We start from the raw sequence: 10,708 nt of genomic DNA on the forward strand, positions 1-10,708 counted from the left end.
CCGCCGCAAGATACACCTCTATCACCTACGGACGACATCTCCCCCGAGATAACCGAGATTACCACGCTCTCACAGGACGACAAATTGCAACAAAACAACGAGACGTGAGATGCACCCCTTCCGCTTCTTCATACTGGCAGCGGCTTTGCTCCCTGGCTCTTATGCGGGCTTTAACTCCAACCCCACTGCTTTACTGCAGAACGTAGGCAACCCTTGCGACTGCAAGGGGGGGACCAGCAACACCGTACTGCAGCGTACTCACATCGCCACAGCTGATTGTGGGGACAAAACTGCATATCTGCCCCTCCAGGGGATCCCCGGCCTACCACGCGGCTACATATGGACAATGCCTCCATCAGGCACACACCTTCCTCGAGTTGTCTTGTTCCCCCTCTCATTCATTGGGCTGTATCACCCATCCCTGACGGGGAGCGAAAACTGGGTATGCGAGACCAAAGGTACTGCAGCAGGAGTCCACCCGGGGGTTCCGGGGGTCCTGGGAGAGCATATGCATATGCATGCAGGTTCAATTCCCAGCCTGCCCCAGCAAAAGGGAATAAAAACTGATCCCTAACGGAGACATCAGGGGTTGTGGCCAGGCCCTTGAAGTTCCGTAACTAACGGATCACAAGCACGCTGGGTATGCACCTCTACTCTCTGCCTAGTAAATATTCTCCCGGCCCTCATGAGCCAGGGCCGTCGGGGATGTGATTTGTGCAAAAACAAAAGGAGGGAGATGTAGGGAACCAGACCGGAGGAACCGTGCCCCTAAGATGGCGCCGACTCCCTGCTTCCGGGTTCTTCCTCATCTCAGGGAGTTCCCGCTCTTGCTCGCTCCTTCCCGCCTTAGATTTCCCGCTCTAGCTCGCTCCTTCCCGCCTTGCCACGAGATTGTCCTATCCCCGCGCTTCTAGCCTATCACCTGATTTGTGACGTGTATTGTGCATATAAACCCTTGCTACGCGGGTGTAAGGGAAGTTCCTGCCCAGAAGAGATCGAAGCTGGATCTCCTGCTTGCCGAGCAATAAAGGAACCCCGTGCAAAGTGTTCGGTCTCTGTCTCTTGCTGGACGAGGACGGCGCCGAGCAGAGAAGCACCTGGCTCCTGCCTTTGGATCAGCGCGGTGCGCTGGCCGCGGCGGCCATTGGGGTGAACCAATGGAAAAAGGAAGACCTTTCTCTCTGTCTCTCTCTCTCTCACTGTCCACTCTGCCTGTCAAAAAAAAAAAAAAAAAATCAAGGTTGGGTTCAGCACCCCTTGACTGACATCATAGAGGCTGCCTCCATGGTCTACTTTATTAGAGACCAGGAGAACAAGGAGCAAGCTCGCAGTAGGAGTAATGTAAGGATAGGCAACAGGCCATTCAATGGCTGTTCTGCACGGTGCTCTGCCATCAAGGAGACCCAGCAAGGCCAGTGCTCCCCAAACGGCACCTGTTTCCGATATAAGGAGCCAGGGCATTGGGCAAGCAGCTGTCGTGACAGAAACTGCCTTCTGTCAGCTCTGCCAAGAGCAAGAACACTGGACGTGGAACTGCCCTGGGTGTTGAAGGACTCCTGATTCAAAACTGCAGACCCTGTGGCCCCAGGCTAAAAAGCTTTTGGCTCTGCCCAGCCTCTGCCCAGCTTCCAACTCTAGCCACTGCTATTGAGGGGGATGGCCTAGGGTCAGTTGCCTATTTGTGCCATCCTCCTAATCAGCTCTCCTCCTAGTCCAGCCATGTAATGCAAGTCAACCGGGTGCCTCCCTTAAGGAGATTCACATCTCTTGCAATTCTCTTCCAGCAACCCATGGATAGGTCTGGGATTCGCATACCCAGCCAGGCCTTAAAAGTCTATCCAAATAGTATTAAGCTTAGAAAGCCCTTCCTGCCAGTTACTAAAAAACAAAAACAAAAACAAACAAACAAACAAACAAAAAAAAAACAGGGCTTTCAGTAACAGCTAACTTAGATAGTCCTGCACCTATTTGGACAGATCCTCACTGAAGACTTAACAGGCCTATCTCTTGAGGGGGATGCACAATAATCCATAATGTAGATGGTTAAATGTAAATAATTCATTAGTCTGTCTCCTTTCCCAGCCTGAGACTCTAGTCTTGTACATTGGCTTAACTTCCTAGCAAAACTAGCTACTAGATATCCAGAGGGGGGGAAAAAAAGCATAGCCAGTCCATTAGAGTGTTAATTATTTCACCCTTATCCTCACCCCTGGGGAGAGAAAACCAGCCCCAGAGAGGATATGGGCCATGAGGCAAACTCCTACTTCTGCAAACTTCAGGCAGTCCCAGCTTTTCCCTAACACATAACAGATTCCTAGATACAGGGAAATAGCACAGTTCCTAAACCAGGCTCTCGACAGGGAGCCAAAGCAGAGCCCCCTCCTTTGGGAGAAAGAGCAAACCACAGCCTCTGCTCAGCTAAAGGATGCTATGACTAAAGCCCCTAGGACTGCCAAGCCCAGAGAAACCCTCCCAGCTGTACATCACTAGGAAGCAGGGAGTCACCTTAGGAGTGTTAATTCAGTATCTGGGACCTGTTAAGTGACCTGTGGGCTACTTTTCTAAAACCTTAGACATGGTTGCACAAGGATGGCCTCACTGCCTAAGGATAACAGCAGCAGCTGCCTTGCTGACAGAGGAGGCATGTAAAACTACATTGGGACAAGATATCGTCCTTTATACCTCACATCAAATAAATTCTCTATTAGAGCAAAAGGACTCTCACTGGCTCACAGATAGTAGAATACTAAAATATCAGGTCCTCCTTCTGGAAAACCCTCAGGTAAAAATAATGCATTGCTCCACTTTAAATCCAGCCACGTTAATGCCAGTTCCAGGGGAAAGTAGTCCCCTCCACTCCTGTTCTGAGACTATGGACTTGATCTACGCCAGCAGAAGGACCCAAAAGATAGCCCCCTGATTAACGCAGATGAAGGTTGGTTCATAGACGGAAGCAGCTTTGTCTGGGATGGGACCCGCTTCTCAGGGTATGCAATAGTTACAGCATGGCACATTACTGAAGCTCATGCTCCGCCCCCAGGAACTTCTGCTCAGTTAGCAGAACTGATCACCTTAACTAGAGCTCTAGAACTAGGTAGGGACAAGAGAAAATAACTCCCAGGGATCTCGACCTCCCTTTTAATTAAACCTGTGCAGTGAAAGGGATCTTACCCTGGGGAAGGCTGGCAAATAGATAGGTACCTGTTTGTACTTATAGACACTTTTACTGGATGGGCAGAAGCCTCCCAACCAGAACTGAAAGAGCTCAGGAAGTGACCAAAATTCTCCTGAACTCCTGAAGGAAGTTATTCCACACTTTAGTCTCCCAAAATCATTACAAAGTGACAATGGGCCTTCCTTCCTCTCCCAGATTACACAAGGAATTTATAAGGCCCTAAGAATAACCTGGCACCTTCACTCTGCATGGAGACCTCAGTCTTCCGGTAAGGTAGAAAGAGCCAACCAGACTCTACGGAAAGCATCACAAGTATAGAAATGTGCACTTGGCAAGAAAGGTTAAGAAGGAAAGAGTGTTCTTGGTAAGGAAGGTTAAGAAGGAAAGAGTTCTTTTGAATAAAGAAAGGACATGGCTTGTAAGAATGACTTCATCCTGATGTCTAGTTTACTCTAGACTGGAATGGAAATGATGGAATGTTTCAAGTAAGTTGAAGAGGGTGTGTGGGAACTCACAAAAGGTTATAAAGTAAAGAAATATTGGATATGCTAACTGCCACTAAGGGAGGTATCTGTGCCATGTTCCAGGAATATGTTGTTTCTGGGTCAATCAGCCTGGACAGGTACAAACCCAAATTTGTACTTTCCTGGACAAAGCCAAACAGCTCCAGGAGCAGGCCAAGCAGGGCTGGGATTTCTGGCCTGATATCTGGTCACAGAAATCCTGGATATTTCCTCTCCTTGGCCCTATAACTTCTGTAATCTTGCTGCTTCACTTTGGACCGTGTGTTTTCAATGCCCTTGTTCATTTTATCTCCAACAGAATAAAAGCTGCTGAACTCCAAATGGTCATCAGACAGGCTTCTAGCCCATTCCATTGGATGACCTGAGCAGCCCTCTGGACCAAGCAGGACAGTCTTTCCAAGGCCACTGCCGCACACCATAGGACAGATAGCAAGAGGAAATACCCATATCCTTCTTGACACCCATATGTCAGCTTTGAAGAAGCTATAGGGCCGGCGCCGTGGCTCAATAGGCTAATCCTCTGCCTGTGGCGCCGGCACACCGGGTTCTAGTTCCGGTTGGGGCGCCGGCCTGTCAAAAAAAAAAAAAAAAAAAGAAGAAGAAGCTATAGAAGACAGAACTTCACCCATTATCCCAAAAAGAATTTTGGGTATTCCTCTTGAGGGGGGAATGTTAGGTAGGAAGTTAGATATGAGCTTATGTGTATGTGACAAAGGCATAAGGAGACATCTAGGTCCAGCATATGCATCTCAAAATGATCCTGATAACCTTCCAGGTGCAGCCAGGATCTGCACTCAAACATCCTGCCCCGATCCTGATCCTCCAGGGGGTCCTGCTCATCCTTCCCCTAACCCAGGGCAAAGCCAGCCAGGCTTCCTCCTGTCTGATAACTTCAGGGGGAAAACTCAGAAGGGAATTTTTAGTATTTACATCCAAAAAGTCCTTTGTTCCAGGAGAAGAAGATGTGGAAAGACAAGACCCATCCCCTTAAAAGCCCCCAGCCTCAACCAGACTGCCCTCTGCTTTCTGCTGAGCTGCCCGCCTGGCCTGCCCAGGTGTGTTCTCTCCACTCAACCATGTAACCTCGCTCTCCCCCAGTCTGAGCAACTGGGCACTCTCTCTCAGGTTCTGTCTGGAGAGGTGCCCATCTGTACTTAGGGATGTCCCTGCCCTAATAAACTTTGCTATTTGCTTTCCACTTACTCTTTGTTTCACCCCTAAATTCTTTCTTGTGCAAAGACAAGAACTCTGCAGTTCTCTGGTAACACTTGGCCCCTGCACCTGCGTGGGAGACCTGGAAGAAGCTCCTGGCTCCTGGCTTCCGATCAGCACAGCTCCAGCCATTGCAGCCAACAGGGGAGTGAACCATTGGGTGGAAGACCTCTCTCTTTCTCTCTCTCTGCCTCTCCTCTCTCTGTGTAACTCTGACTTTCAAGTAAATAAATAAATCTTAAATTAAAAAAACAAACAAACTTGGTCTCTATACCTGGTAGCAAATCAAAGAAAAACAAAGTTTGATGGTAAAAGGATAGAAAAAAGTTATTAATCTATCAATACACAAGGAGGCAGCAGACATCTGAATCTCAAGACTAGTATCCCTTTCTTTTCTTTTCTTTTCTTTCTTTCTTTTCTTTTTTTTTCTTTTTTTTTTTTTTGACAGGCAGAGTGGACAGTGAGAGAGACAGAGAAAGGTCTTCCTTTGCCGTTGGTTCACCCCCCAAATGGCTGCTACTGCCGGCGCACCACGCTGATCCGATGGCAGGAGCCAGGTGCTTCTCCTGGTCTCCCATGGGGTGCAGGACCCAAGCACTTGGGCCATCCTCCACTGCACTCCCGGGCTACAGCAGAGAGCTGGCCTGGAAGAGGGGCAACCGGGACAGAATCTGGGGTACTGGCGCCGCAGGTGGAGGATTAGCCTAGTGAGCCGGTGCCAGCCTAGATCTGGAGCTTTCAAAGACGCTGCAAATGAGGTAGGGTTACTGAGACCGTGCGACAGATCTTTGTGAGTCTTAGGGTAACTGAGTAGCTCCCAGAAGTTCCAGATTTGGGTCTGTTGTGGAACAACACTCTTAACTTCTCGGAAGCATTGTTGTAGAACCCCCAAAACTGTGTCTGTTTGCCCTATGCACAGGACATGGGGTGGTGGAAGAAAGTACATATTTGTTGCCAAGCACAGAGCAAGAAGCCAGTCAGCTTCATTCCCAGCTTCCCAAGGAGTTAGGGGTAAAGGTTCTTATAGATTGAAATAGGAAGGGCAGCACTGTGGCATAAGGCTGCCAACTGCAGTGCTGGCATCCCATAGGGATGCTAGTTTGAATCCCAGCAGCTCCACCTCCCATCCAGCTCTCTGCTATGTCCTGGGAAAGCAGTAGAAGATGGTCCACGTGCTTGGGCCTCTGCACCTGCGTGGGAGACCTGGAAGAAGCTCCTGGCTTTGGATTGGCAAAGCTCCAGCCGTTGTTGCAGCCATTTGGAGAGTGAAACAGCGGATGGAAGATATCCTGCCGGCTCCCTCTGCCTCTCTGTAATTCTGTCTTTAAATAAATAAAATCTTAAAGAAGAAGAAGGAGGAGGAGGAGGAGGAGGAGGAGGAGGAGGAGGAGGAGGAGGAGGAGGAGGAGGAGGAGAAGAAGAAGAAGAAGAAGAAGAAGAAGAAGAAGAAGAAGAAGAAGAAGAAGAAGAAGAAGAAGAAGAAGAAGAAGAAGAAGAAGAAAAAAGAAATTGGGGCTGAGACGTACGTGATCATCTCATGTCCAAGTTCACAGTGGAGCTCCTGACCTTTCTTTGATTGGTGATGCCGTGCTCTTTGGGGAATGATGATGGCCCTAAGTGGGCTCCAGTTGGTCTGGGGTTACCTGAAGGCGGCAGTAACATTCTGCCTGGACCTGGAATTCCCCTACACATATCACCCCAGTGGCCACACTGGTTATCAAGGTTCTTATCGATAGCAACAGATGACTCCTTGAATCAGGTGGTTAGAACCTTATAAGGCCAGCGGAACACTCCCTGATCAGTGAATTCCTTTAGATAAAGGGCAGGCAAGGACCTTGTCCTAAGGGAGACAAGTGGGTTACAGCAGCATCCCAAATCCGAATGCCAGTTCAAGTCCCTGCTGCAATGCTTACCATGCAGCTTCCTGCTAGGGCACATGGTGTTATATTCGGAACAGCAAGTACGGAACATGGCCAAGTCTTGGCTGAATTATGGAAGGCAAGGGCCTCGTCCTAAGGGAGACAAGACACCTCCACCCCGCCTCTCCAAAACATGAGCAGAGCAGACAAGAGAGAACAAGGAGCACACTGAGCGCTGCGAGCTCGGATCTGCTTTCTGCCGCGGTGAGAAGCCGTGGGTGCCCGGCAGTGGCGCGGAGCCGCCCCGGTCCCGGCGGCAGCCTGCTCCCGCCCCTCGTTCTCGCGGACAGACCGCGCTCCGCCGGCCAGAGGGCAGCCGAGGGAGAGGCCACCCGGGGCGGCGTCGGGAGGGCCGCGGCTCCTTCCCCGGGGGCGAAGTCGGACAGAGCCGGCGAGGAAATCCAGCCGCTTCTACTTTCGGGCCACGAGGCTCCGAGAGGGGAGGAGGGGGATGGGAGGGGAGGGGGAGGAGGGGGTCGAGGGGGACGAGGGGGACGCGCTCGGCGGGCTCGATCCCGCCCCGCGCCCCTCCGGCTGGGGAGAGCGGGGTGTGGCGGGGCCCCCGCGAGAAGGCGGGGCGCATGCAGATGAGCGGCGCGCGCAGAGGCTGCCGGTCGTGTGGACGTGCGGGGGCCGGGCCTCCGCGCCCCGCGTGGGCAGCACGGCGGGAGCGTTCGCGGGGTTCCCGAGGCGGAGGAGGGCGGGCGGGTCCGGGAAGGGCCGGAGGCCGCGTGCGGGAAGTGACCGTGCGCTGAGAGTGGGGCGGGAGGCAGGGTGTGTGGCGGGTGGGGGGCGGCAACTCATACTTACCTGGCAGGGGAGATACCATGATCACGAAGGTGGTTTTCCCAGGGCGAGGCTTATCCATTGCACTCCGGATGTGCTGACCCCTGCGATTTCCCCAAATGTGGGAAACTCGACTGCATAATTTGTGGTAGTGGGGGACTGCGTTCGCGCTCTCCCCTGGTTTTCTTGTGGTTTCCAAAAACAGTGTTGGGGTGAGAGGTGCTACGGTTCTACAAAGTGTGAGAGCCCTGCCTTCGAGCCCTGCCTTCGTTGGTTACTGCTAACCGGGCTGTGGCGCGGGTGAACCTGGCAAGTAAGTCTGCTCCACCGGCCTTGGAGTAGTAGTACCACCAACCCGCTCCTGTGGAAACAACTCCCTTCAGGATTGCGGTTTCACGGTGTTGCCTGGAAAAAGGCACAGCCTCTCTGGGTTGTGCGAGGTCAACTTCACGGAGCTCACCACCACAGGGAAAGGTGCTTACAGAAGTGAAGTGAGTAAAATTCTCAGCTATTAATTTTTTGAAATAAATATGAGGGAGAATGTATATATTTAAGATTTCTTATTTTAAGTGCAGAGTGGGGCGGGGAGGAGCGAGGGGGGCTAGAGGTCTTCCATCCACTGGTCCACTCCCCAAATGGCCGCAGGGCCGGAGCTAGGCTGATCCGGAACCAGGAGCTTCTTCCGCGTCTCCCACCGTGCGGTGCGGTGCGGGGGCCCGAGGACTTGGGCCATCTCCTACTACTTTCCCAGGCTCGGAAGTGGAGCAGCCAGGACTCGAGCTGGCGCCCACACGGGATTGCCGGCGCTGCAGGAAGAGCTTAAACCCACTACACCACAGTGCCGACCCCGGGAGGTGGTTGTTTAGAAGGGTACTCATTCTGGGAGCCATGTGAATCCGATACACAGTTGGCCACTAAATAGACTTATAATGAGGATGACAGGGAAGTACATAAACGTTCCCGACTGAATGTGCAAAGCTCTGCTCTCCAGGTTCTGCTTGTTCTTCTGTCCCTCTAGCGGCTGCATCCAAATTCCTTCTTGCTTCCACTTCGTGTCCAGTGTTTGTGGCAAAATTCCGTACTTGATGCCAAGGGTGTGGGAACTCTCCTGTTTTCTTATCGTGTACCGGAAAAGTTAAAAGAGAACTCAGTCCAACCAGAGGGGCCCATCACCATGCTTTAAAACACAGAGGATTAGCTGCTAGCCTCTGAACTCCAGAGCACGATGTGCCGCCGCCTGGTTTCACAGGGATTCAGGGCTTCCCGGGACATAACTGCAATACTGCCAAACTGGAGTGAACTGCTGAGGGAGGGCTTGCTGTGTCAGCTGCAGGAAAAAGTGTTACAAAGTGCACAGTGTGGGCATCACCTGATTTTGCAGATGAATTTGTCTACCTACCGCACACAACGAGAAAACCGAAATGAGAAAATCCAAAATCAGGGTCGACGGTTTGGGGGAGGGTGGTGTTGGATAGTGGGATCCAGCTTTTGCAGAGGGGAGACAGTCTCCGACAGAGACGTCTGCACGGTGATGGCTGGGCAGATCCTCTGGTTGGGTCCCCAGCTCTTAAAGATTAGGTTTTTGAAGTCACTCAGCTATCGTCATTTCCTCCACCGTGGGGGATTCCAAAGTTGGAAAAATCTTTCTGCTTGTTGTATCATAAAAATTAAATGAGCCACTAGTGAAGTCTACCTCGAAAGCTGCGATCAGGGGCCCGGCGTTGTGGCGTTGAGGGGACAGCCTGCGTCCCATATGGGCGACAGTTCAAGTCCCGGCCGCTCCCCTTCCCATGCGGCCCCCTGCCGACGCACCTGGGGAAAGGCAGTGGAGGATGGCCCAAGTACTTGGGCTCCTGCAGCCCACGTTGGGAGAGAAGCTCCTGGCTTCGGCCTGGCCTGACCCACCGCCATTGTGGACATGTGAGTGAACCAGTGGATGGAAGACCTCTCTCTGTCACTAAAATAAATAAAATTGCTATTAGGCTGCAGACCAAATAGCATATTTCTCAGTTATGGGTATCGTGGGCCCCAAGTACCTGGGTCCTTCAGAGGCTTAAAACTTCTCTCCCGATTTATTTTGTTATCACAGCAACCAAAAGGAAAGGAAAGGAAAAAAAAAAAGTTGGATTTATGCCTCTCATGTGAAACCAGCCCCGGGGGGTGGTGGTGGTGTTGGGCTGGGTGGAGGGGGTGGGGTACTGTGGTCTGAGAGGGAAACACCCATTAGACCAGACACCTGCGACTGCCAGGGTTGTGCCAGGCCAGAGCCAAGATCCAGGGACTCCATCCCGTCTCCCGCGTGTCCTATGACCACTTGTGCGGTCCCAGGGCGCAGTTCAGCTGACAGAAGCCCAGGCAACAGGTTTTGTAACCCGCTGTGCCACAGCAGCACACCCCCGCGCCCCTTAGAGCGATCCAGAGCTGTCCTGCCCAAGATCTTCCTCTACCTTGTTAGCCTGGTGATTCCGCGTAGCAGACCCACTGTGCGCGCCCAGTGCGCTGGGATAGTTCACAGACAGCGCTGGCGGCATGGACTTTGAGCGGAGAGAGCCGGGTGAAGCGATGCTACTGCGTGCTGCGACGGCCGGCGGGCGCGCACGGCCATTGGGTGAGTGAGGGTTGTCGGGAAGTGCTCTCTGCGAAAGAGACGTCCCTGAACGTGAAGCGGGGTGAGGCGACCCGCTCGCCCCATGCCGTAGCGCCTAAAACGCAGCCACAGCCGCCAAGGTATCAGGCGTTCTTGAAACGACTGGGTGAGACTGCTGGAACCACGGTAGAACCAGGCGAAACCAAGCCAACCACCTGCTTTTCAGAACAATTACCAGGGGAGAGCGCGAACGCAGTCCCCCACTACCACAAATTATGCAGTCGAGTTTCCCACATTTGGGGAAATCGCAGGGGTCAGCACATCCGGAGTGCAATGGACAAGCCTCGCCCTGGGAAAACCACCTTCGTGATCATGGTATCTCCCCTGCCAGGTAAGTATGAGTTGCTGCCCCCCGCCCGCCACGCACCCTGCCTCCCGCCCCACTCTCAGCGCACGGTCACTTCCCGCACGCGGCCTCCGGCCCCTCCCGGCCCCGCCCGCCCTC

At 52.6% G+C, this 10,708-nt stretch overlaps 2 non-coding genes across 2 annotated transcripts; one reads left to right on the forward strand and one right to left on the reverse strand.

The window, feature by feature from the left end:
* The first annotated feature begins 7,632 nt into the window (after positions 1 to 7,632).
* On the forward strand, positions 7,633 to 7,796 carry LOC133770707 (U1 spliceosomal RNA). Its single transcript, XR_009867409.1, has one exon. It is a non-coding gene; the product is annotated as a U1 spliceosomal RNA (small nuclear RNA).
* A 2,642-nt stretch (positions 7,797 to 10,438) lies between these two features.
* Positions 10,439 to 10,602, reverse strand: LOC133770730 (U1 spliceosomal RNA). The gene has a single exon (XR_009867431.1). It is a non-coding gene; the product is annotated as a U1 spliceosomal RNA (small nuclear RNA).
* Positions 10,603 to 10,708: the final 106 nt, after the last annotated feature.

The sequence above is a fragment of the Lepus europaeus genome, chromosome 11 (assembly GCF_033115175.1).
Source record: "Lepus europaeus isolate LE1 chromosome 11, mLepTim1.pri, whole genome shotgun sequence".
NCBI classification, from domain to species: Eukaryota; Metazoa; Chordata; class Mammalia; order Lagomorpha; family Leporidae; genus Lepus; species Lepus europaeus.